General features: G+C 41.2%; 1 protein-coding gene across 1 annotated transcript in view; it reads right to left on the bottom strand.

Moving 5' to 3' along the window:
* RAP2A (RAP2A, member of RAS oncogene family) overlaps positions 1-27,278 on the bottom strand; it is a 52,903-nt gene that overhangs the window by 4,236 nt on the left and 21,389 nt on the right. The window lies entirely within an intron of this gene.

Below are 27,278 nucleotides of genomic sequence, written 5' to 3'. Positions count from 1 at the left end.
AGGTATGGTGGCAGGTGCCTGTAGTTCCAGCTACTCAGGAGGCTGAGACAGGAGAATCGCTTGAACCAGGGAGGCAGAGGTTGCAGTGAGCTGATACCATGCCACTGCACTCCAGCCTGAAAAAATGATCATGTTCGTTCTAATAGTTCTCAGGTAAGAAAAAAGCTAGTAGAAACCATCCAAATGGAAGCCATCAAATACAGCCACACCCCATCCCTTCAGAAAACTTTTATGGATTAGTCAGTTCAAAGAGAAACAATTAGGATTCTTTTAAGACTGACAAGAATTCAGCCTCAATTAGCTTTAATTGGTGTTATTTCTCTTTTTCTTCCTAACTAAAATAGGTATCTCTGAGTAAACATGTTTGGAAAGAGCTAAACTAATAAAAATAGTAAGTGATAAGAAAGAACAAAGAAAAAAGCTCCTAAGTCATTTTGGTGCCTAAGATGATTGTCTCTACAATGGTTACTCCATGTAGCACAGGTCACAAGAGATGTCAACGCTGGTGCTGGCCTACACATTTATTTACTATTCTTGTTTATGTTTGTTCTAAGAAAGGTAGCTAAAATATTTTCACAAGACATTTTAAAAGGTTTTTGTGATTTTAGTATAAATCAGTGTGTGTGCATATGTGTGTGTGTTTGTGTGTGTGTGTCTTCCCCTAAGGAGAATGTATTTCTGATTTAAAAGAGGTAAACAGCAAGATCACACATAAATGATAACAAATGTGACTGGACACTGTTAATCTATCAGAAGAGAAAACCCACCCCATGGTCAAACCTTTGAGGCAGGATGCACAGACAATTTTTATCATTCAGGAAACTGGATAATAGACAGATGGTTATTGTTTGCTATACTTCCACACATTTCATCATCCACTCACCCTAACTTGTAAAGCAAACCAAATTCCCTACAGTCTCACTTTTTTCTTTGCCACTATATCTAACTAAGAATGGTCTCAACAAGAGGGCACATTCCAGGTAGTGTGCCATTTGGCAATGTGAAACATGAAAACAACTTAAAAATGACTGGAAGTAACAACATCAAAGGCAAACCTAGAAGCTGGATATTATCATTTCGTAGGAAATGAATTTGGACAACTTCAATTTATATCAAAGGACTTTATATAAATTTACTGTACACTATTGTATCTTATGATTTCGGGCCTTAGATCTTGCTGATAGCTCTGAACATAAGACGCAAGGGTTTTTTAACATCTTCTAGGACTCTTACATACAAACAATTTGTGCATCCCATGGCCTATGGGAGGGCAAGTGGCAGTGAGAATAAAGCTGCATTACAGAACACCATATATTTGCTACTTTGCATATAAACTCTCTTGATAGGCTATACAGAGAAGCTTGGCAGGGAGCAGACACTGCCAGCCATGTCAGGACAATGTCAGTTTCCAATTTGTGTTACTTGCAAAATGTAATTACATTTCATTTTTCTTGTGAGAGTATATACATCACAGTGTGCTTTAAAATGCTCTGCTTGGCAGTGAAGTAACTCAAAAACATTAATAAAATTAAGTAAAACTTATTGGTTGAATTTAAGTTGAAACAAATTTCGGTCTGTCTACGAATAATAAAAAGTAGTAAGACATCACTTTCTATTAGCTGAGATAAATGATAAATATTTTAAAGAATATATTTAAGTTTAAATACAATACTATATCTTTTTTTTTTTTCTTTTTTTTGAGACGGAGTCTTACTCTGTCACCCATACTGGACTGCAGGGGCGTGATCTTTGCTCACTGCAAGCTCTGCCTTCCAGGTTTACGGCCATTCTCCTGCCTCAGCCTCCCGAGTAGCTAGGACTACAGGCGCCCGCCACCACGCCCGGCTAATTTTTTGTATATTTAGTAGAGATGGGGTTTTACCGTGTTAGCCAGGATGGTCTCAATCTCCTGACCTCATGATCCGCCCGCCTCGGCCTCCCAAAGTGCTGGGATTACAGGCGTGAGCCACTGCGCCCGGCCTATATCATGTTTTATATGTGAAATATTTCCTACATTTTTAGTTAAGTGGAGGATCTACTAGAATATGTAGATTTTCAAAACTTGCAAAGACATCAAATTATTAAGTTATATTGATACACTATTAAAATCAAGAATTTGAATAAATCTTACCATCAGCCTGATTCTCAAAACAGTAAATAAAATATTGCAAACACAATTCCACATATAACAGCATTTAATAACTGGTAAATGTAGATGAAAATGCAGTCAGTATCAGAGAACCTGTTTATTATATCACTAACTTAATTGTCTGGTCTTTTCTAAAATCAAGTTACTAAAGACACTAGAGAAATCCACATTAATATCCTCAGAAGATTTTTAAACTGAGTAAGATGTTCAGGAAAAAAATTATGTACATTTCAGAATACCAGACAGTGATAAATTTTGTCTCTCTTTCTGTTAAAATTTGGGGCAGAAGAAAAGATTCTACACTCAGATTTGGAGGCTCTGCTTCCAGATCTGCCAATGAGATCATTTCCTTTACATATCTGTATTTCATTTCTTTGTTAGTAAAAAGAGAGTAAGAATATCTGTTCCCACTTAACACAAGGTTGCTGTAAAGGTCAAATATGTGATAATGCTGAAAAAAAATCAAGTACTAGATAAAAGGAGGGTGGTTGCTTCTTTCCCTTCCTAACTCTACTGATGTAGCCTTGAGAAGCCATGAAGGGTGAAGAAGGAGCCAGAGAAACTGATCAAAGGAGGTAAAGAGCTCCTGAGGGCAAACCAAGTTGAAGGTGGAGCTGGGGGAAGAGACAGGCAAAAACCAGATGGGAGTCAAAACAAAGCAGCCACCAGACACTAACCAGTCCCTGTGCTGAACAGCATGGTGATGGGGGGGCGCCTAGGAAAGCAGAAAAGCAAGCATTCCCAAACAGCGGGCACTCGAGAGAAAATACTGGCCCCTGTGGGGAAGGCATTCTAAGAAGGCTTTGGGTTAGGGTGACAGAATAGGGTCCCATATGAAGGTAACATTTGGAGAAATCTGGATCCTCCTTAAGAAAGACGGGTGAGAAGTTGAAGGGAACGAAGCCAAGCCCCGTGTTGACAGTAGATGACTGCACTGCATGAGGAAGCTGGTGTTGCTATCTGTTTTAGCAATATGGTGGGTTTAAAAAAAAAAAAAACCAAACAGACTAGGATTCCTGTCCCAGAACTGCCTCTAGCTAGTACTGTGAATTTAGAAGATTAACCTCATCTTAGTTTCCTGCATTTCTTGAAGTATAAAATGAGCTGGACTGGATAATTCCTAAGATGCTCCGAGGTTAAAAATCACAACAGACGTGATGGGTCACACCCACCATCAACACGTACCACTGACTGGGCTAACTGCTGAGTGCTAAGCACTGTCCTAAGAATAACGTCCAATGGGCTGATCTTTAAGAGATATGAAAGTGCGCGTCGGAAGTAAAGCCAAAAATGTTGGGGAAATCTCATGAGATCTCATGGGGCCAAAACACAAGCAGGAGGTTTCACTTCTACAAGTGGAGCCACTACTGCCAGCATGCTCTGACTCAACAGCAGACCTCCAAAATGCACTCATGACCTAGGCAGTTCCATTTCACAGACAACGTTGTTCAAACACAAATATTTGGGATGGTTTTAACTACGTGAATACTGAAGGCTATAATGAAAACTGCCTGATGTGGCATAAATAGCTAGTAATGAACAATCAATACATCATGTATCCATCCACTCAACACATATTTATATGCTAAGCGCTAGCCACTATTCTAGACACTTATATCAACAGACAAAGCAAATACATCTCTGTAATTTCACAGTGCTTACAGTCTAGCAGAGGGCACAGATTAACAACAAACAAGTCAATTCTGGGTTTACAATATAAGTGTTAAGTGCAATGGAAAAAAAGAAGATGTGGATCGGGTGGTGGGTGGGGAGCACAGGTGCCACAATTTTAAATATGATCACAGGCCTTGTTGAGAAAGTGGCTGTGAACAAAGATGGGAAGGGTCTCTGGGAGTCTGCTCCCTACTGCGCAGGTTCTAGTGGAAGAGCATTCTGAGGACGACATGCCCTAGACGACGCCTAAGCCGGTGAGAGCGTGCCTGTCAGTGCAGCGACCAGCTGTGGGATCCATCCTTACAGCCTCCTGCAGGACTCTGGCAGTGGAGGAAATGTTCATTTGAGGCTAGACCTCAGGAATTCGGGTGCCAAAAGTGGCCTCAGAAGACAAATCTGGCACTTAGACTAACTCAGAGGGCTGACTCTGTTAATTTAGGAAGATGAGGCGCTTTGTTAGTGCGTGATGACTGTTACTTTCATGTTCTATTTTCATTATCAGTTTTGCGGGTTGCCTTCATTTTCCCTTTTTTCTAAACACATCATTTGGACATAAAGCTAAAGATGCAAAATTCTAAAACTGTTCAATGTATGTGTTATTGTTAACCTGATCATGAGTAAGATGCCACCTTGCCTACATCTTCAACATCAGCAGATATCTCACCAACTTCAGCCTGTCTTCCTTGAAATTTCCTTTAAGGGCATGACCAGGTCAGACAGTGACTGATGCAGGTCTAATAATTTTATTTCTGTGTATAGTCTGTGGACAAACACTTTTTTATTGACAAGAATTTCCATATTGTTGACTGTATTCATGAACATGATTATAAATGTATAAATAAATAAAACTAGTTCTTTTAAGCAGCTCTGCTTAATGGATTCAATGAAACATCAGAAATACTGGCTGTAGCATCACTTAGCTGTAGAATGTTAATGGGCTTCTCACCGAGACAGCTTTTTAAAATATCAATAACTCAAAAGCATTTGATGTGCTTATCAAAATACTTTATTTTGCTTTCCCCTTTCTTGTAACTGTCCTGATATGTGTGTATATATATGCATATATATTTTATTCTGGTCATGTCTGAACTTGGCTGACCATCAAAACAACTTGAGAATTTTTTTAAAGGTAGTGATTTCTAGGCCCTATTCCAGAGCTAGTTAATCTAAATCTGTGGGATCAGGACCCAAGAGTCTATTAAAATACGTAATATGTCTGTATCTATAAGCTCTGAAGATTGATTCTGAAGTTCAGCAGGGTTTAGGAATCACCGGCCTAATTTACTACTTTGTGACCCCAAATAATATTCTATGTGTATGGTTCATGGTTCCATAGGTGGCAAGTCCAGACTCAATTCCTTCTTCCCCTAACTTATTCACCAATGATAAACTGTAGAGATACCACTACTGTCAGTTCCTGTACTGTACTTTTGAGGGTGCTGCACCGCAGCATATAAAAAGGTCATACTTCATGTGAATTTTAACATGCTGTTATCTTCTTAGTGATAAGCAGGTGGAAATATAATTCTCTTTGAATTTAGAAATGAGAATCAGAAAGGCTTTTCTAAGTCCCCTCATTCAACTTTTCACCCAATGTTAAAATCATCTACCAAGAGAGTCCCAAGGCAAACCGTCAAAAAAACTGATGCTTCAATTACTTCCATGATAAACTTACCAAATGGCTTTGGAGCTTATGTCTGAACATTTTTAGTGACATGGAACTCATACCTACAGGCAACCCATTTTGTACTGTCAGGTCTGTTAAAAGTTTACCTGTATATAAGGAACCGTGATCTGTAACACCCTGCCCCTTCTTCTCACAGATTCTAGTTCTTTTACCCTTTAGAATGTAGAAATCTTTTCCCCAACGTGAATATAGGTCCCTCCTACTCTTGCTCAAATTAAGTAAGTCATGATTTAAAAAAAATACCCAGCAATACTTAATAGGAAACAAAAAAACATTTTTTAAAATTCTTAATCTCAGCTCTGTGACAATGATCACTATAACTATTTTGATGTCTATCATTCCAAATTATTTTCCTATATATATATATCAATATAAGTAAAGCTATAGCTTTTATAAAAGGAGATTACACCAATTACATTTGGTAACTTCAATTTCCACTATTACAAAGCTTTCCATTTTAATAAATAATATGTATCATATTAATGCTAGGTAGTATTCCATTTTATAGAATCTAACTGTACCATAATTTAATTATCTGTACTCCATTAGTGTATATGAATGCCCCCACCCCCATTTTTGGCTAAAATAAACAGCAATTTGATCAACTACACCTAGAAGTGTGATTTCTGCCTCAAAGGGTATACATTATACACACACACACATATATCTCACATATGTGTTTATACCTATAATCTTTTGCATACCCTTTGAGCCAGAAAAATCATATTCCTAGGTTAGTTCATCAAATTGCCCTGTAAACACAGACACACACAAAATTTCAGTGAACATCTAGAAATTTATACTAAAACCAACAGTGCTTAAGAATGCCTGTTTCCCTATCCTTGGGATTTATATTTATAATGTTTTAATAAACTGTTATGGGAGTTTTGAAGAAAGAGAATTGTTTTTGGTTAGGACTTTTGAAGGCTTCTACCACAGCTTGCTAGCATGAAACATCAATACTGCTTGTAAGGATGAAAAACATGAGCTAAGTAAACCTGCCCTCTTCCTCCAACCTGACTTGTTTTGAAGCGACTAAATATTTCATCTTAAAAGGGCATTTCTGGTAATTTAGCTCGAATAATGAAAGAAAACCACAGTCCTTTGCTCTGATGTCCTCTTGGTTTCAGAATGCATACTGAAGATGAACAGAGAGAAATGTGTAAATGTTGTTTTTTTTTGAGACACAGTCTTGCTCTATGCCCCAGGCTGGAGTACAGTGGCACGATCTCGGCTCACTGCAAGCTCCGCCCCCTGGGTTCACGCCATTCTCCTGCCTCAGCCTCCCGAGTAGCTGGGACTACAGGCGCCCGCCACCACGCCCGGCTAGTTTTTTGTATTTTTTAGTAGAGATGGGGTTTCACAGTGTTAGCCAGGATGGTCTCGATCTCCTGACCTTGTGATCCGCCCGCCTCGGCCTCCCAAAGTGTTGGGATTACAGGCTTGAGCCACCACGCCCGGCCAGAAATGTGTAAATGTAATGTAAAAAGTAAGGAGAGTAATGATACTAAGAAGATATTCAAAGCTATTAGGAATATCTCAACCAATAAAATAATCTGTTTTCATAGAAACTGAGTGTTGATATTATATCAGAACAGATTCCTAATGCTATGATTGTGACAGACCAACTGATGATGGAAATGCAACTCACAGCCATTTTAAATGTTTTATTAAAAAACCACTTGAGAATTTCTATTGTGGCGAGGATAGCATAAGCCCATTAAAGTGCTTATCTCCTGCTGATTACAAATAAAAACTCAGGACAAAATACAAAAAACAATTACCAAAGAACTCTAAAAAGTAAAGAGAAAAAAGCAGTTTGGGGAAGGGAACCAACACCTGAAGAAGAAAGAGACCTACATGCAGGTGAGTTTCCTGGTTTTCCCATCTTTTTTCTTGTGGCCTTGAGCTGAGGGTGGGCACTCAGTGGTGCATACAAACAATTAGAATTCCGGGAGATTGTCTTTAACCAGAAGATCAGGGTAAAGGACCCTTTGAGCTTGAGTATGTGTATGGGCTGAAAATCCTCATTTTTTTTCCTTCTTATTTCACAGCTCACCTAGAGTGAGTAATAGCAGAGCTGGGGCAGTAGGCGGTGCCAGTAGCTAAAACTTCATTAGAAATCTGTCTTTCTGACTAGAGAACTGGGAAATGGACCCTCAGTCCTGAAGAGGGTGGGAGAAATCCCCAGTATACTTCCTTCTCTTTTTCTCTTCCCATTTTACCAGAAAGATGACCTCAATTGCAAGAACTGTGTGGCGGTGCAGAAAGCTAAAACTTTGAAACACCATGTTTCTGGCCAGACCAAAAATGGGCTCTTGTGATCTAAAGAGAACAGGAGGAATCCCAGAGACCCCTCCAAAGAGAAGAAAGCTAGAGAAAAAGATTCCTTAATTTTGTGTATGAATTAACATAAGCTAATATGAGCTGTGTATGAGTGGGAAGACTCAAAGCAGTATAACAAAGGTTAAAGAACCAAACTACAATTTAAACCACTACCTACATCTCAGACTAGCTAGTGAGTGGTTTTATACACACAAGACAGCATAGTAAAGGCTTTGAAAATTGAACTGACATCGGAATCATCTTCCAAACAAGGAGAAAGTTTGCAGTTTGAACCTCAGTGGGTTGGTTATCAGCTAAAAGGAAAAAAAAAAAAAAAAAAAGAAAGCTACATTCTCCAGAGGATTGTAATAGGACCCAGAGACTAAGCAACATAATACTAAAAATGTCCAACACAATCTAAAATTACCAAACATGCAAAGAAACAGAAAAACTAATTCTCAAGGGTAAAAACTGAAAGGAATGAGGCACATCCCCCATATATCTCCCAACTTCCTGAGCCCAGCACAAACACATTCCTCCATATTTCTTTCAAACTTCAGGAAAACATCACCTGGGAGATCTCCGATAAGGAATGCTAAATGTATAATGTTAACCAATTGTAATGCAGTAACCAAGAGAACTACCTTGTTCCCTGTAACTTTACATATCCTGTTTACATCGGGCTATAAAAAGCAAGCACTCGCATTGTTCGAGACCCTCTTGTATGCTGTAGAATGGAGGGACCAAGTTCGAACTTGTAGTAAAGATCCTTGCCGCTTGGCTTTGACTCTGGACTCTGGTGGTCTTCTTTGGGGAACAAACGGTCTGGGTATAACATCTGGGGGCTCGTCCGGGATTCCCCCAAGCCCACCAGACCCCTGGTCAACGGATCTACTAGGATTGATCTACTGATAGGTGAGCCGGCTCGTCTCCATTTGTCTGTCTGTGTCTGTTCTGAATCTGAATCTGAATCTGACTCGCGAGGTCTGAAACTGGAGCTGGTGCCGTCCTGGCGGACGCGCTATAGAACAGCCAGCGGAGACTGGTGGGAGACGTCCCCTGGCTCTCGTCTGATCTAAATTGCATCTGGGCTGCCAGAGCGCCATCGCAATCCAAGCAGCTAACTCTGACTCGGGCTGCCGGTGCGCGCTCGCAATCCGGGCCGCCGGAGCGCCATCGCGTCCGAGCAGCTAACTCTGACCCGGGCTGCCGGTGCGCGCTCGCGATCGGGCCACTGGAGCGCCATCGCCGTCCGAGCAGCAGCTGTCTCCGACCCGGGCTGCCGGGGCGCGCTTGCGATCCGGGCCGCCAGAGCGCCATTGCGGTCCGAGCAGCAGCTGTCTCCGACCCGGGCTGCCAGGGCGCGCTTGCGATCCGGGCCGCCGGAGCGCGTTTGCGGTCGGGGCAGCAGCTGTCTCCGACCCAGGCTGCCGGGGCGCACTCGCGATCCGGGCCGCCGGGGCGCGTTTGCGGTCTGGGCAGCAGCTGTCTCTGACCCGGGCTGCCGGGGCGCGCTTGCAACTAGATATCAGTCAGATTTCCTTTACAGGGATTCTAACTCACCTTCCTTTACAGGAAGAAACTACAAATTATTACAGGATGGGTAATACCTAGAGCACTCCTCTATCTCTCCTTACAAGTAATTTCAAGGAAGTAAGAGCGAGGGGCCATGATCTTAGTATAGAGATCAGGAAAGGAAAGCTAATTACTCTGTGCCGCTCCGAATGGCCTGCCTTTGATGTGGGGTGGCCACCCGAAGGGACGTTCCGACTTGCTGTCATCACTAGAGTCCAAGATTTTCCTACCTGGGCATGCGGGCCACTTGGATCAAATCCCATATATCCTCATATGGCAGGACCTAGTTGAGAACCCGCCTCCTTGGCTGTCACCTTTCCAATTAGCCCCTGAACCTTGTAAGGCACTGGTTGCTCCGCCGCTAAAATCCAAGCAGCCGATTGCCCCCCCCATCCTGTTGTACCTGATAGCGGGGACCCACTGTTCACAGAACCCCCTCCGTACCCCTCCGGGCCACAGGCCCCCGTGCCCCGGGCTGAGCCGTGGGAGGGAGCAGGCGGACGGGAGGCTGCCGGCACACACGGACCAGCTGAGAGTGAAAGTAACTCTGAAGGGCCGGCGGGGCTGACACGAGGGTGCACTTCGCGGGCTAGCCTCCCCCCTAGCCGCCTGACTCCACAGTGGCTCTACCCCTTTGGGAAATAGGACCCCCAGATGACACGGGAATCCCCAGGCTCCAGTACTGGCCATTCTCTACCAGTGATCTGTATAATTGGAAGACCCAGAGTGCTCGGTTTTCAGACAACCCCAAAGATTTAATGGCTTTACTGGATAGTGTCATGTTTACCCACCAGCCTACTTGGGATGATTGTCAGCAGCTGCTCCGAATCTTGTTCACAACGGAAGAGCGAGAAAGAATACAGGTAGAAGCTAGAAAGCTGGTCCCGGGGGACGACAGTCAACCGACTGCCAACCCCGACCTCATAAATGAGACTTTTCCTCTGACCAGGCCGGCGTGGGACTACAACATGGCAGAAGGTAGGGGAAGGCTACGCCTTTATCGCCAGACTCTAATGGCGGGTCTCCGGGCAGCTGCTCGCAAGCCCACTAATTTGGCTAAAGTATACTCTGTTCTGCAGGGAAAGACAGAGAGCCCAGCTACCTACTTAGAAAGATTAATGGAAGCTTTTAGACAGTACACCCCCATAGACCCAGAGGCTCCAGGAAGTCAGGCAGCTGTTGTAATGTCTTTCGTAAATCAGGACACTGTTTTAGATTTGAAAGACGCTTTCTTCAGTTTGCCTTTAGCCCCTCAGAGCCAAAAGCTCTTCGCCTTCGAGTGGAATGACCCTGGAAGGGGCATAAGTGGCCAACTGACACAGACCAGGCTGCCGCAAGGATTCAAAAACTCTCCTACCCTGTTCGATGAGGCCCTCCATGAAGATCTGGGTGAGTACCGATGTAAACACCCTGAAATAACTTTACTACAGCATGTTGATGACCTCCTGATTGCTGCTGAGACCCAAGAAGCTTGTATTCAAGAGACCAAAAGTCTCTTACAAGCTCTGGGAAATCTAGGCTACCGAGCCTCGGCAAAGAAAGCTCAAATCTGTAAGCCAGAAGTAACATATCTGGGGTACCTGCTAAAAGGAGGGCAGCGCTGGTTAACAGACGCTCGGAAGCAGACTGTTCTACAGATCCCCAGGCCACAATCCACCCGACAAGTGAGGGAATTCCTAGGGTCGGCGGGATTTTGTAGACTATGGATACCTGGGTTCGCAGAACTGGCTAAACCCTTGTATCAGGCAACACGGGGGCAGCAGCCATTTAATTGGACAGACGAAGCCGAGTCGGCTTTCTAACAGATCAAAACCACCCTACTCTCTGCGCCTGCACTGGGACTACCTGATGTCACCAAGCCCTTCCACTTATACGTAGATGAGAGTAAGGGTGTCGCCAAGGCGGTAATAACTCAGAACTTAGGCCCCTGGCGGAGGCCGGTTGCCTACCTGTCAAAGAAGTTAGACCCAGTGGCTGCCGGGTGGCCCCCTTGTCTCCAAATGATTGCGGCCACGGCTCTGATGGTACAAGATGCTGATAAACTTGTCATGGGTCAAGAATTGCGGGTCGTTACCCCACATGCCATTGAAGGTGTACTCAAACAGCCACCTAATCGATGGATAAGTAACGCCCGGCTCACCCACTACCAAGGACTACTACTAAATCCTATCAGGATAACCTTCCTGCCCCCAACGACCTTAAACCCTGCCTCGCTGCTGCCCAACCCGGACCTGGACGCGCCACTCCATGATTGCACCGAGATACTAGCTCAGGTGCACGGAGTTCGAGAGGACCTGCAGGACCGGCCACTCCCTGACGCTGACCTCGTCTGGTTCACTGATGGGAGCAGCTTCATGCATCAAGGCCAGAGGTACGCTGGAGCGGCAGTGACTTCAGAGACTGAGGTAATCTGGGCGGAACCCCTGCCCCTGGGGACATTGGCCCAGAAGGCCGAACTGATAGCACTTACCCAAGTTCTTACCTTAGGGCCAGGGAAAAAGCTGACAGTATACACAGACAGCCGATATGCTTTTGCTACGGCGCACATACATGGGGCCATTTACAGGGAGCGAGGGTTACTAACGGCTGAAGGAAAAGATATAAAAAACAAGCAAGAGATCCTAGCCCTGTTAACAGAGCTATGGAAGCCAGAAAAGTTAGCCATTGTGCATTGCCCAGGGCATCAGAAACCAACCACTCCAATTGCTCAAGGCAACTTTCTGGCAGACCAAACTGCAAAACATGTGGCAAAGGCTCCCAGCCAACTCCTTGCACTCCAGCTCCCTGACCCGGGCCCCCGGGACTTGTTGTATTTCCCTGATTATTCAGAACAAGATCTCCAGTGGATTGACAAACTTCCCCTGAAACAGATCCAGAAGGGGTGGTGGACTGATACTAATGACCAAACCATCCTACCAGAAAAATTAGGACAACAAGTATTAGAACACATCCACCGAACCACCCACCTGGGTGCTCGGTGGATGATAGACCTGATCAGACGCTCTAAGCTCAAATTCAGACATACAGCCGAGAAGGCCAGCAGCATAGTGGCAAGTTGCAAAGTCTGCCAGCTTAACAACGCCTACCCACAATCCCAGACTGCAGCGGGAACAAGGCTTAGGGGAACCAGGCCCGGTATCTACTGGGAAGTAGATTTTACTGAAATAAAGCCAGGAAAGTACGGGTATCGGTACTTACTTGTCTTTGTAGATACTTTTTCAGGGTGGACTGAAGCATTCCCAACCAAAAGAGAAACTGCTCAGGTTGTAGCAAAGAAAATTCTGGAAGATAGCCTTCCCAGGTATGGCTTCCCCGTCCAGATAGGGTCAGATAATGGGCCCGCCTTCATCGCTAAGGTAAGTCAGGATTTGGCTTCCATCCTTGGGGCAAATTGGAAACTACATTGCGCTTACAGGCCCCAGAGTTCAGGACAGGTAGAGAGGACGAATCGGACCTTAAAAGAGACCTTAACTAAATTGACTATGGAGACTGGTGCTAATTGGGTGGTCCTTCTCCCCTACGCTCTGTTCCGGGCCCGTAATACCCCTTACAGACTGGGCCTTACCCCTTACGAAATCATGTATGGCAGACCTCCACCCTGGTTCCCAGCTTAAAAGATGATCTGCTTAAGTCTGAAACAGAAAATGTCTCTGAATTCTTATTTTCCCTACAAGCCTTGCAGAAAATTCCTCAAGAAATCTGGCCCAAGCTGAAGGAACTATATGAGACCGGCCCCCCACCGACACCCCATCCATACCAGCCAGGAGACTGGGTCCTGGTTAAGCGACACTGACAAGAGACCCTAGAACCCAGGTGGAAAGGACCACTCCAGGTACTCTTGACCACACCCACCGCCCTAAAGGTAGAAGGCATCGCGTCGTGGATCCACTACACCCACGTCAAGCCAGTGGACCCAACCTCCGACCTTCTAGGACCAATCATGGCAGCTGCTGAAGCACCGGCCACGTGGACTGTGGACAGAGCTAAGAACAACCTCCGAAACCTCTCATATGCCCCTATCCTAAACATGCCCCTATACCTAAACCCCAGTCAGGAGAAGTTTCCTTACTGTTTCTCAGGAACCAATTCCAGCCTCTGCAGCATCACTGCAGTACCCCCTAATATCACCCTAAGGGCCCCGCCGGGCATATTCTTCTGGTGTAATGGGACATTATCTAAGGACCTATCTAGTCCCTCTGTTACCAACCTACTGTGTCTTCCTGTCACATTAGTTCCCCGGTTGACTCTACTAACTGCTGGCGAGTTCCTAGGGTACACCGGTAACTGGACTAGTACTGCTATTCACCCAGTCCCTAGACCGAGACCTGCACGAGCCATATTTCTCCCCCTCATTGCAGGAATCGCCCTCACCGCATCCCTCATTGCAGCCGGGATGGCGGAGGGAGCCCTAGGTCACACCCTCATAGAAAGCAACAAGTTGTACCAACAATTTGCCATTGCTATGGAGGAGTCAGCTGAGTCCCTTGCATCCCTTCAGCGGCAGCTCACGTCCCTAGCTCAGGTAACCTTGCAGAACTGGAGGGCCCTAGACCTACTCACTGCTGAAAAAGGTGGTACATGTATGTTTCTAAAAGAAGACTGTTGTTTCTACATAAATGAATCAGGGCTTGTAGAAGACCGGGTCCAACAGTTACGCAAGTTAAGCACGGAAGTAAAAACACGGCAGTTTGCTTCAGCTGCAGACCAATGGTGGAATTCCTCTATGTTTTCTCTGTTAGCCCCCTTCCTTGGACCCCTGCTAAGTCTACTATTTCTGCTAACCGTAGGACCTTGTGTTGTTAACAGAATTTTGCAGTTTGTCAGAGAAAGGTTTGACAATGTTCAGCTCATGGTCCTCAGAGCCCAATACCAACCTGTAAACGGTGAAACAGAGTCAGACTTATAAGACCCAAGATTGGCTCTAAAGTTACCTGAAAAGAAGGGGGGAATGAAAGGAATGAGGCACATCCCCCATATATCTCCCAACTTCCTGAGCCCAGCACAAACACATTCCTCCATATTTCTTTCAAACCTTAGGAAAACATCACCTGGGAGATCTCCGATAAGGAATGCTAAATGTATAATGTTAACCAATTGTAATGCAGTAACCAAGAGAACTACCTTGTTCCCTGTAACTTTACATATCCTGTTTACATCAGGCTATAAAAAGCAAGCACTCGCATTGTTCAAGACCCTCTTGTATGCTGTAGAATGGAGGGACCAAGTTCAAGTTCAAACTTGTAGTAAAGATCCTTGCCGCTTGGCTTTGACTCTGGACTCTGGTGGTCTTCTTTGGGGAACAAACGGCCTGGGTATAACAAAACTATCAATAGATAGTCATATGACCTAGATGCTGAAATTATCAGACTTTAAAGAAGCAATTATAACCATGCTCTATGAGGTAAGCACTCTAGAAATAAAGAGAAAAATAAAATGCTCTCATAAAGTATAATAAAAAAGAACCACATGAAAATTTTAGAACTGAAAAATTATCATATCTGAGATAAAACATTCACTGGATGAGAAGATACATGACAGAAGATTCAGTAAACTTCAAAACAGATAAACAAAAATGGTCTAATTTGAAGAAAGGAGAGAAAAAAGATTGAAAAAATCAATGAGCAGAACTATTATGTCAAGGCACAATATAATCAAATCATTTAAAACTAGAGATAAAGATAAAATCTTGAAAGCAGTCAAAGAAAACAAATGCATTACATATAGGAGAACAAAAAAAAAGACTAAAAATTTCTCATCAGAAACAGATGCCAGAAGACAGAAGAACAATCTTTACAATACTAAATGAAAAAACAAAAAACCCTGTCAACACAGAATACTGTATCGGCAAAAATATCCTTCAGAACTAAGGGAAAATAGTATTTTCAAGTGAAGGAAAGCTAAGAAAATTTATCACTAGCAAATTTGTTGTAAAAGAAATACTGAAGAAAATTCCTCGGGCTGAAGGAAAATAGTATAAAAGCAATCCTGCAATTTTAAAAATGAGGAAAGAAAAACAGAAATAGTAAATACTATGTAAATATAAGATTATTTTTTCCTCAAGTTCTTTACAATATGTATAAATGTACAAAAAATTATAACATAGTCCTTTTTGGGGATTTTGATATAGGTGGATGTAAAACATAAAAAAACTCTGGAAAGCAGAGACCTACATGGTTGTAAGCTCTTTACATTTTACTCTAAGTGGTACAATACAAATTCGAAGTAGACTGTGAAAGGTTAGGTATTTATATTGTAATACCTACAACAACCATTTAAAAAATATAAAAGACAACAGATAAAATGGAATACAAAAAATATACATAATCAGAAGGCAGAAGAGGGAGAAGAAAAAAATAAGCAGGTGAAAAACTAGAAAACAAGCAGTAAAATGGTGGGCCTAATTGAAGCATATTAGCAATTACATTAAATGTAGGTTTAAACACATGAATAAAAAGACTTTCAGACTGAATCTTTTTTAAAAAGACCTATATCCATGCTATCAAGAAGAAATCCACTTTAAATATAATAGATAAGTTAAAAGTAAAAGGATAGAAAAAGATGTATCATGTAAACACTAACCAAATTAGATTTCATCAAAATTAAAATTTTGCTCTGTGAAAGACCTGAGAGGATAAAAGGACAAACTATAGACTTGGAGAAACTTTTCAAAACATCTATCTGACAAGACTAATATCTAGAAAATATAACGATCTCTCAAAACTCAATAGTAAAAACAAACTATCCAATTAGAAAATGGGCAAAAGCCATGAATAAATATTTCACTGAAGAGGATGTAGATGGCAAATAAGCACTTAAAATGATGTATATCATCATTTGCCATTTATCATAATGATGAAAATAAAAAACGTCACTAAAATAAAACATAGTGACAACACTAAAATGCTGGTGAGGATGCAAAGAAGCTAGATACATTGCTGATGGAATGTAAAATTAGCTACTTTAGAGAAAAGTATGGCAGCATAAAATTAACCATGTAATTATCATGAGTGAAAAATTGCACCCCTGGGCATGTAACCCAAAGTAGACTTACGATCACATAAAAACCTGTACACATATGTTTATAGGTAAAAATCAGTAACAACCAAGATGTCCTTCTTCAAGTGAATGGATAAACAAATGGCAGTAAATCTATATCAGATATACTACTTAGCAATAATAAGGAATGACGTATTGATACACACAACACCTTGGATGAATCTCCAGGAAATTTAGCTGAGTCAAAAGGGCCAATCCGAACAGGTTACATTCTGTATGACTTCACTTAGATACCATTCTTGAAATGGCACAATTATAGAAAAAGAGAACAGACTAATGGTTGACAGGGACTAAGGATGGGGAAGAGGAATGGAGGGAAGGAGGGGAGTAAGTGTGACTATAAGGGCAACATGAGAGATCCTGTGGTCATGGAAATGTTCTGTATCAAGGCCAATATTCTGTTTGTGATATTGTATTAGTTTTGCAAGATGTTACCCCACTGGGGAAAACTGGGTAAAGAGTACATGGAATTGATTATTTCATAAAACTGCATGTGAAACTGTAATTATAAACATTTAATTTAAAAAGGTAATTACATATGTAATTTATGCTTTATAATCAAAATGATTAAAAGAATATTTAAGTACAAAAAAGGAAATGTTAAGTACAATTAAGTTCCCAGACAGTGCAAAAAGGCAAAGAAAAAAAAAGACACAAACAAAAACTATAAACATAACTTATAAAGTGTTTTAAAAAGTAAGGGTTGAAGGGGGCGGAGCAAGATGGCCGAATAGGAACAGCTCCAGTCTCCAACTCCCAGCGCGAGCGACACAGAAGACCGGCGATTTCTGCATTTTCAACTGAGGTACTGGGTTCATCTCACTGGGGAGTGCCAGACGATCGGTGCTGGTCAGCTGCTGCAGCCCGACCAGCGAGAGCTGAAGCAGGGCGAGGCATTGCCTCACCTGGAAAGCGCAAGGGGGAAGGGAATCCCTTTTCCTAGCCAGGGGAACTGAGACACACAACACCTGGAAAATCGGGTAACTCCCACCCCAATACTGTGCTTTAAGCAGACAGGCACACCAGGAGATCATATCCCACACCTGGCCGGGAGTGGCCCACACCCACGGAGCCTCCCTCATTGCTAGCACAGCAGTCTGTGATCTACCGGCAAGGCAGCAGCGAGGCTGGGGGAGGGGTGCCCGCCATTGCTGAGGCTTAAGTAGGTAAACAAAGCTGCTGGGAAGCTCGAACTGGGTGGAGCTCACAGCAGCTCAAGGAAACCTGCCTGTCTCTGTAGACTCCACCTCTGGGGACAGGGCACAGTAAATAATAACAAACGCAGCAGCTCTGCAGACGCAAACGACTCTGTCTGACAGCTTTGAAGAGAGCAGTGGATCTCCCAACACGGAGGTTGAGATCTGAGAAGGGACAGACTCCCTGCTCAAGTGGGTCCCTGACCCCTGAGTAGCCTAACTGGGAGACATCCCCCACTAGGGGCAGTCTGACACCCCACACCTCACAGGGTGGAGTACACCCCTGAGAGGAAGATTCCAAAGCAAGAATCAGACAGGTACACTCGCTGTTCAGAAATATTCTATCTTCTGCAGCCTCTGCTGCTGATACCCAGGCAAACAGGGTCTGGAGTGGACCTCAAGCAATCTCCTACAGCTACAACCTACAGCTGAGGATCCTGACTGTTAGAAGGAAAGCTATCAAACAGGAAGGACACCTACACCAAAACCCCATCAGTACATCACCATCATCAAAGACCAGAGGCAGATAAAACCACAAAGATGGGGAAAAAGCAGGGCAGAAAAGCTGGAAATTCAAAAAATAAGAGCGCATCTCCCCCGGCAAAGGAGCGCAGCTCATCGCCAGCAACGGATCAAAGCTGGACGGAGAATGACTTCGACGAGATGAGAGAAGAAGGCTTCAGTCCATCAAATTTCTCAGAGCTAAAGGAGGAATTACGTACCCAGCGCAAAGAAACTAAAAATCTTGAAAAAAAAGTGGAAGAATTGATGGCTAGAGTAATTAATGCAGAGAAGCTCACAAACGAAATGAAAGAGACGAAAACCATGGCACGAGAAATACGTGACAAATGCACAAGCTTCAGTAACCGACTCGATCAACTGGAAGAAAGAATGTCAGCGATGGAGGATCAAATGAATGAAATGAAGCGAGAAGAGAAACCAAAAGAAAAAAGAAGAAAAAGAAATGAACAAAGCCTGCAAGAAGTATGGGATTATGTAAAAAGACCAAATCTACGTCTGATTGGGGTGCCTGAAAGTGACGGGGAAAATGGAACCAAGTTGGAAAACACTCTTCAGGATATCATCCAGGAGAACTTCCCCAACCTAGTAGGGCAGGCCAACATTCAAATCCAGGAAATACAGAGAACGCCACAAAGATACTCCTCGAGAAGAGCAACTCCAAGACACATAATTGCCAGATTCACCAAAGTTGAAATGAAGGAAAAAATCTTCAGGGCAGCCAGAGAGAAAGGTCGGGTTACCCACAAAGGGAAGCCCATCAGACTAACAGCAGATCTCTCGGCAGAAACTCTTCAAGCCAGAAGAGAGTGGGGGCCAATATTCAACATTCTTAAAGAAAAGAATTTTAAACCCAGAATTTTATATCCAGCCAAACTAAGTTTCATAAGTGAAGGAGAAATAAAATCCTTTACAGATAAGCAAATGCTTAGAGATTTTGTCACCACTAGGCCTGCCTTACAAGAGACCCTGAAGGAAGCACTAAACATGGAAAGGAACAACCGGTACCAGCCATTGCAAAAACATGCCAAAATGTAAAGACCATCAAGGCTAGGAAGAAACTGCATCAACTAACGAGCAAAATAACCAGTTAATATCATAATGGCAGGATCAATTTCACACATAACAATCTTAACCTTAAATGTAAATGGACTAAATGCTCCAATTAAAAGACACAGACTGGCAAACTGGATAAAGAGTCAAGACCCATCAGTCTGCTGTATTCAGGAGACCCATCTCACACGCAGAGACATACATAGGCTCAAAATAAAGGGATGGAGGAAGATTTACCAAGCAAATGGAGAACACAAAAAAGCGGGGGTTGCAATACTAGTCTCTGATAAAACAGACTTTAAACCATCAAAGATCAAAAGAGACAAAGAAGGCCATTACATAATGGTAAAGGGATCAATACAACAGGAAGAGCTAACTATCCTAAATATATATGCACCCAATACAGGAGCACCCAGATTCATAAAGCAAGTCCTTAGAGACTTACAAAGAGACACAGACTCCCATACAATAATAATGGGAGACTTCAACACTCCACTGTCAACATTAGACAGATCAACGAGACAGAAAGTTAACAAGGATATCCAGGAATTGAACTCATCTCTGCAGCAAGCAGACCTAATAGACATCTATAGAACTCTCCACCCCAAATCAACAGAATATACATTCTTCTCAGCACCACATCGTACTTACTCCAAAATTGACCACGTAATCGGAAGTAAAGCACTCCTCAGCAAATGTACAAGAACAGAAATTATAACAAACTGTCTCTCAGACCACAGTGCAATCAAATTAGAACTCAGGACTAAGAAACTCAATCAAAACCGCTCAACTACATGGAAACTGAACAACCTGCTCCTGAATGACTACTGGGTACATAACGAAATGAAGGCAGAAATAAAGATGTTCTTTGAAACCAATGAGAACAAAGATACAACATACCAGAATCTCTGGGACACATTTAAAGCAGTGTGTAGAGGGAAATTTATAGCACTAAATGGCCACAAGAGAAAGCAGGAAAGATCTAAAATTGACACTCTAACATCGCAATTAAAAGAACTAGAGAAGCAAGAGCAAACACATTCGAAAGCTAGCAGAAGGCAAGAAATAACTAAGATCAGAGCAGAACTGAAGGAGATAGAGACACAAAAAACCCTCCAAAAAATCAATGAATCCAGGAGTTGGTTTTTTGAAAAGATCAACAAAATTGACAGACCACTAGCAAGACTAATAAAGAAGAAAAGAGAGAAGAATCAAATCGACGCAATTAAAAATGATAAAGGGGATATCACCACTGACCCCACAGAAATACAAACTACCATCAGAGAATACTATAAACACCTCTACGCAAATAAACTGGAAAATCTAGAAGAAATGGATAATTTCCTGGACACTTACACTCTTCCAAGACTAAACCAGGAAGAAGTTGAATCCCTGAATAGACCAATAGTAGGCTCTGAAATTGAGGCAATAATTAATAGCCTACCAACCAAAAAAAGTCCAGGACCAGATGGATTCACAGCTGAATTCTACCAGAGGTACAAGGAGGAGCTGGTACCATTCCTTCTGAAACTATTCCAATCAATAGAAAAAGAGGGAATCCTCCCTAACTCATTTGATGAGGCCAACATCATCCTGATACCAAAGCCTGGAAGAGACACAACAAAAAAAGAGAATTTTAGACCAATATCCCTGATGAACATCGATGCAAAAATCCTCAATAAAATACTGGCAAACCGGATTCAGCAGCACATCAAAAAGCTTATCCACCATGATCAAGTGGGCTTCATCCCTGGGATGCAAGGCTGGTTCAACATTCGCAAATCAATAAACGTAATCCAGCATATAAACAGAACCAAAGACAAGAACCACATCATTATCTCAATAGATGCAGAAAAGGCTTTTGACAAAATTCAACAGCCCTTCATGCTAAAAACGCTCAAAAAATTCGGTATTGATGGAACGTACCTCAAAATCATAAGAGCTATTTATGACAAACCCACAGCCAATATCATACTGAATGGGCAAAAACTGGAAAAATTCCCTTTGAAAGCTGACACAAGACAGGGATGCCCTCTCTCACCACTCCTATTCAACATAGTGTTGGAAGTTCTGGCTAGGGCAATCAGGCAAGAGAAAGAAATCAAGGGGATTCAGTTAGGAAAAGAAGAAGTCAAATTGTCCCTGTTTGCAGACGACATGATTGTATATTTAGAAAACCCCATTGTCTCAGCCCAAAATCTCCTTAAGCTGATCAGCAACTTCAGCAAAGTCTCAGGATACAAAATTAATGTGCAAAAATCACAAGCATTCTTATACACCAGTGACAGTCAAACAGAGAGCCAAATCAGGAATGAACTTCCATTCACAATTGCTTCAAAGAGAATAAAATACCTAGGAATCCAACTTACAAGGGATGTAAAGGACCTCTTCAAGGAGAACTACAAACCACTGCTCAGTGAAATCAAAGAGGACACAAACAAATGGAAGAACATACCATGCTCATGGATAGGAAGAATCAATATCGTGAAAATGGCCATACTGCCCAAGGTAATTTATAGATTCAATGCCATCCCCATCAAGCTACCAATGAGCTTCTTCACAGAATTGGAAAAAACTGCTTTAAAGTTCATATGGAACCAAAAAAGAGCCCGCATCTCCAAGACAATCCTAAGTCAAAAGAACAAAGCTGGAGGCATCACGCTACCTGACTTCAAACTAAACTACAAGGCTACAGTAACCAAAACAGCATGGTACTGGTACCAAAACAGAGATATAGACCAATGGAACAGAACAGAGTCCTCAGAAATAATACCACACATCTACAGCCATCTGATCTTTGACAAACCTGAGAGAAACAAGAAATGGGGAAAGGATTCCCTATTTAATAAATGGTGCTGGGAAAACTGGCTAGCCATAAGTAGAAAGCTGAAACTGGATCCTTTCCTTACTCCTTATACGAAAATTAATTCAAGATGGATTAGAGACTTAAATGTTAGACCTAATACCATAAAAATCCTAGAGGAAAACCTAGGTAGTACCATTCAGGACATAGGCATGGGCAAAGACTTCATGTCTAAAACACCAAAAGCAACGGCAGCAAAAGCCAAAATTGACAAATGGGATCTCATCAAACTAAAGAGCTTCTGCACAGCAAAAGAAACTACCATCAGAGTGAGCAGGCAACCTACAGAATGGGAGAAAATTTTTGCAATCTACTCATCTGACAAAGGGCTAATATCCAGAACCTACAAAGAACTCAAACAAATTTACAAGAAAAAAACAAACAACCCCATCCAAAAGTGGGCAAAGGATATGAACAGACATTTCTCAAAAGAAGACATTCATACAGCCAACAGACACATGAAAAAATGCTCATCATCACTGGCCATCAGAGAAATGCAAATCAAAACCACAATGAGATACCATCTCACACCAGTTAGAATGGCGATCATTCAAAAGTCAGGAAACAACAGGTGCTGGAGAGGATGTGGAGAAATAGGAACACTTTTACACTGTTGGTGGGAGTGTAAACTAGTTCAACCATTATGGAAAACAGTATGGCGATTCCTCAAGGATCTAGAACTAGATGTACCATATGACCCAGCCATCCCATTACTGGGTATATACCCAAAGGATTATAAATTATGCTGCTATAAGGACACATGCACACGTATGTTTACTGCGGCACTATTCACAATAGCAAAGACTTGGAATCAACCCAAATGTCCATCAGTGACAGATTGGATTAAGAAAATGTGGCACATATACACCATGGAATACTATGCAGCCATAAAAAAGGATGAGTTTGTGTCCTTTGTAGGGACATGGATGCAGCTGGAAACCATCATTCTTAGCAAACTATCACAAGAACAGAAAACCAAACACCGCATGTTCTCACTCGTAGGTGGGAACTGAACAATGAGATCACTTGGACTCGGGAAGGGGAACATCACACACCGGGGCCTATCATGGGGAGGGGGGAGGGGGGAGGGATTGCATTGGGAGTTATACCTGATGTAAATGACGAGTTGATAGGTGCAGCACACCAACATGGCACAAGTATACATATGTAGCAAACCTGCACGTTGTGCACATGTACCCTACAACTTGAAGTTTAATAATAATAAATAAATTAAAAAAAAAAAAAAAAAAGAAAAGTTAAAAAAAAAAAAAAAAAAAAAAAAAAAAAAAGTAAGGGTTGTGAATACCAGGTTAATCTACAAATAGAATTCAAACATATTAGAATTAGAAAACAATTAGAAAATCCATTTAAAACAAACCATTTACAGTAGCACCAAATAACAGCAAATACTGAAAATAATCTAGTTAAAGATATAAAGGACCTTTACAACAAAAATTACAAAACAATGCTTACAGAAATGTAAAAATATCTAAAATGAAAGATATATGACATTTACTGACTGGAAGATGCAATATTAACACATAATTTCTCTACTAATTGACTTATAGACTATGCAATCCCAATCAAAATGCCAGAAGGTTCAGTTGGTTGTGTGTGTGTGTGTGTGTGTGTTTGTGTGTGTATGTGTGACTGATTCTTGAAAATGCAAAGGATTCTATAGAAATGCAAAATATCTGGAAGAGCCAAAGCAAATCTGAAGAACAAAGCTGGAGGATTAGACACCAAATATCAATAATTATTATAAAGTTACAAAAATTAATACTGTGGTTTGGGCATAAGAAGGGAGAAATGCAAAACAGAGAATAGAGAGCCTAGAAACAGACTCACACAGATAGAGTTGCCTGATTTACGACAAAGGTACGGCTACAATTTACTGGGGAAATGGTCCTTTATATAAATGATGTTGGCTCAACTGAATAGCCATATGCAAAACAAAACCAACAAATTCCTTGACCCCCTATCTCACATCACCCGTATAGAGATGGATCACAGAACTGAAGTTAGGTTATAATACTTCTAGAAGTAAATATGCAGAATGGATCCTCAGAACCTTGAGGTAGAAAAAGATATATTAAACAGAACACAAAAAGGAACTAACCATAAAAAGATTTTAAAATTTGACTTCATAAAATTAAGAATTTATGCTCAAAGAAATTATTAAGTGAGGGAAAAGTTAAGCCAAAGATTGGGGAAAGGTATGTGCAATACACACATCTAATAAAGAACTTGTATCCAGAATGTATAAAGAATTTCTACAAGTTATAAAAAAAGATAATCCGGTTTTTAAAATGGACAAAAGACCCGAATGGGCATTTCTCCAAAGAAAATACCCAAATGGCCATAAAGCATATGAAAAGGTACTCCACATCATTATACACCAAGAAAACAAAGACAAAAATCACATTGAGATTCCTAGAATCCTATCGGATTGGCTAAAATTAAAAAGACTGACATGATCAAATGTTGGTTGGGATGTGGAATAATTGTTACTCTTGCTGGTTACAACTACTTTGAAAAATCGCTTGGCAGTATACATTAGTACTGAACACACGTACTTATGATCCAATAATGGTACACCAAGAGGAAGTATACACATATTCACCAAAAGATGCGTACTAGAATGTTTTTAGTAGCATCATTCATAACCCCCACCTAGAAACTATCCAGATGCCCCATCGACAGAACAATTAATGAAATCCTGGTATATTCATGCAAGGGGCATCCTGCACCTCAATTAAAGAGAATTAACTACTGGTCCATGCAACAACATGGATGAATCCCGTACAGGATGTTGAATGATGGAAGCCAGAAGTTCATTACTAGGCATGACTCATTTATGGTGGTCTCTGAGTATGGAAGTGGCTGAAATGGAACATGAGGCAGCCTGCTTTGTTGCCTGAAATGTCTGTCCATTTTCATTTGGGATTTGGTTACATGGTGTACACATCCTAGCTGTATACCTACAATTTGTGTACTTTACTGCATAAAATTTATACCTCAATAAAAAAAAATCAGTAAGGTAATAAACAATTTCTTCATTAAATCAGGAAAAGTAAAATAACCTTCAAGACAAATTGCATGCACATGCATGTTGGCTATGTGTTTACATCATGGAGGGCACATGATTAAGCTGATCACAGTCAGTTTCTTACTCAGCAGAATATCACCAATTTAAACTTCTGTACAATGCAATATTTAATTTATATCCAAAACTGGCTAAAGACTGAAAGCATAATGAATATTAACACTGAAATACGACATGTTATTGAAAATAAAAACAATAATAATTCTAAACATTTCCTTCACTATTAGATCTATATATTGCATCCAACTGACCACAATGCTCTTCAGGCATATCAAGATGTCACAGTACCTCAAAAATCCATGCTAAGAGAAAGGAATGTAATAAAACTACATTTAATCTGTTTCTTTATTAGAAATGGAGATTTTTCATTGTAAAGTGCCAGTAATGCATTATTTGTGAGGAAGTGTTTGCAACTAGAAGTCCCAAACCTTATCAGTTAGAAACCAAATGCAAAAAACCTATCTGAATAAACCAATTGATTCTTTTTTAAGCATAATATCCAAGTCATCCAAAATAAGGTGGAGGAAAGTGGTTGTTGATCTGCATTTTATACTTGAATGTGTTGTCAGAATGTACATTTTAATCAAAAATGTATCATTTAAAAATCTGTCAACAAAGCATGCTTTTTACATAATTTAAACAGTAAGGAAAACTCAAGCTCAGGCACTTATATGGAGAACACACAGCTTTCATCTATCGAAGGGAAAAAGGCATTCGGATGTACAACAACCATTTTATCTTTAGTGAGAACTGAAATCTGAAACCTGTGCATTAAAAAACAGACCTGACTATTGTACTTGAAAAGATTAAATTGAGTCAATTATTCAGGAATAGGCAAGTTATTTGAACTGCTACCTAAATTTACATCTGGATTAAATTATAGTATATATCTTTTCAGCACCCCTTCATTTTCAGAATCTTTGGCAAAATGTTTTGAATAAAAATTCAGTACACAAAGTTCAATTACTACTTTTTTAAAGCTACCTCTGAATGAAGAAGACTTAAATAAAGATGCTTCAAAGCTGTGAAGAGCTAAGATTTTTAGAAACTTTTAAATTATGAACAGAAGAGTATTTATCCTGCAAGATTTTTCTATTATGGTAATAAGATCTTAGAATATTTCTCATTTCTAAATCACTCAGTACACATAACACTAAATAAAATTTATAAACAAAACAAACAAACAAAAAAACCCAAACACTGATACTCTATAATACAGCTTTATAGAAAACTGATGTTATGAGGCCAATAGAATTAGCATTTCTTCTCCCCAGCAATAAACGACTCAGAAGAGGAAGAGGAGTACATTCATTATTCATGGCATGTTGTAACTGCATGGTTCAACTGGCATGAGATTTATTGGCGATGCCTATTAAAAAGGTCTTTTCACTTGAACCAGGAGAAGTAACAGATGACATGGAAAAAAACAAATAAAACAAATGCACAGTGAAGAAGGGAGCTGAAAACTATCATTGTTGGCAGAGGTTATGGCCCTCAACAGCAGCCAATGAAGAATGAAGAGTTACATTTTGACTGGGTTCAAGCCAACACTGAAATGAAAGAAGTCAGAAACAGATAGTTGTAAGAATTCACTGTGGGGCAAGGGAGAGTGGATGGTAAGCAACAGAATGTCCAATAGTCTCTAAGCATGACCAGGTGTAATGAGAGGCTGCAACAACAGGTGTAGTCCAGTAGTGATTATAGGGATGGAGAGAGCAGGAATTAATGGATGTGAGGAAATCTGTCCCATCATTTTCATTCCCACTACAAAAATCCTTTCATTTCCAAAATAACTCATACCTGAGACACTGCAACAGTCTCCTAACTGGTCTCACCTCCAATTTCTCATCCTTCTACTCTATCCTATGCTACTTCCATAATAATTATCTTAAAACATTGCTTTTTCAATCATTCCCCCAACCAACTATCCCATAAAAATATGTAGTGGATCTACCATGACTAGCCAAAGGCCTATCTGTAAGCAGACAAGGAGGGTTTCCAGGGTTTATAGGAATTTCATCAACTTGGGCAATCAGCCTGTTTTGCAGCCTCCTGCCCTGCAGCCTGTGTGGAAT

The sequence above is a fragment of the Chlorocebus sabaeus genome, chromosome 3 (assembly GCF_047675955.1).
Source record: "Chlorocebus sabaeus isolate Y175 chromosome 3, mChlSab1.0.hap1, whole genome shotgun sequence".
In the NCBI taxonomy this organism is placed as follows: domain Eukaryota; kingdom Metazoa; phylum Chordata; class Mammalia; order Primates; family Cercopithecidae; genus Chlorocebus; species Chlorocebus sabaeus.
Note: the sequence above shows the minus strand (reverse complement) of the source record. Positions and strands in the feature narration are given on the sequence as shown.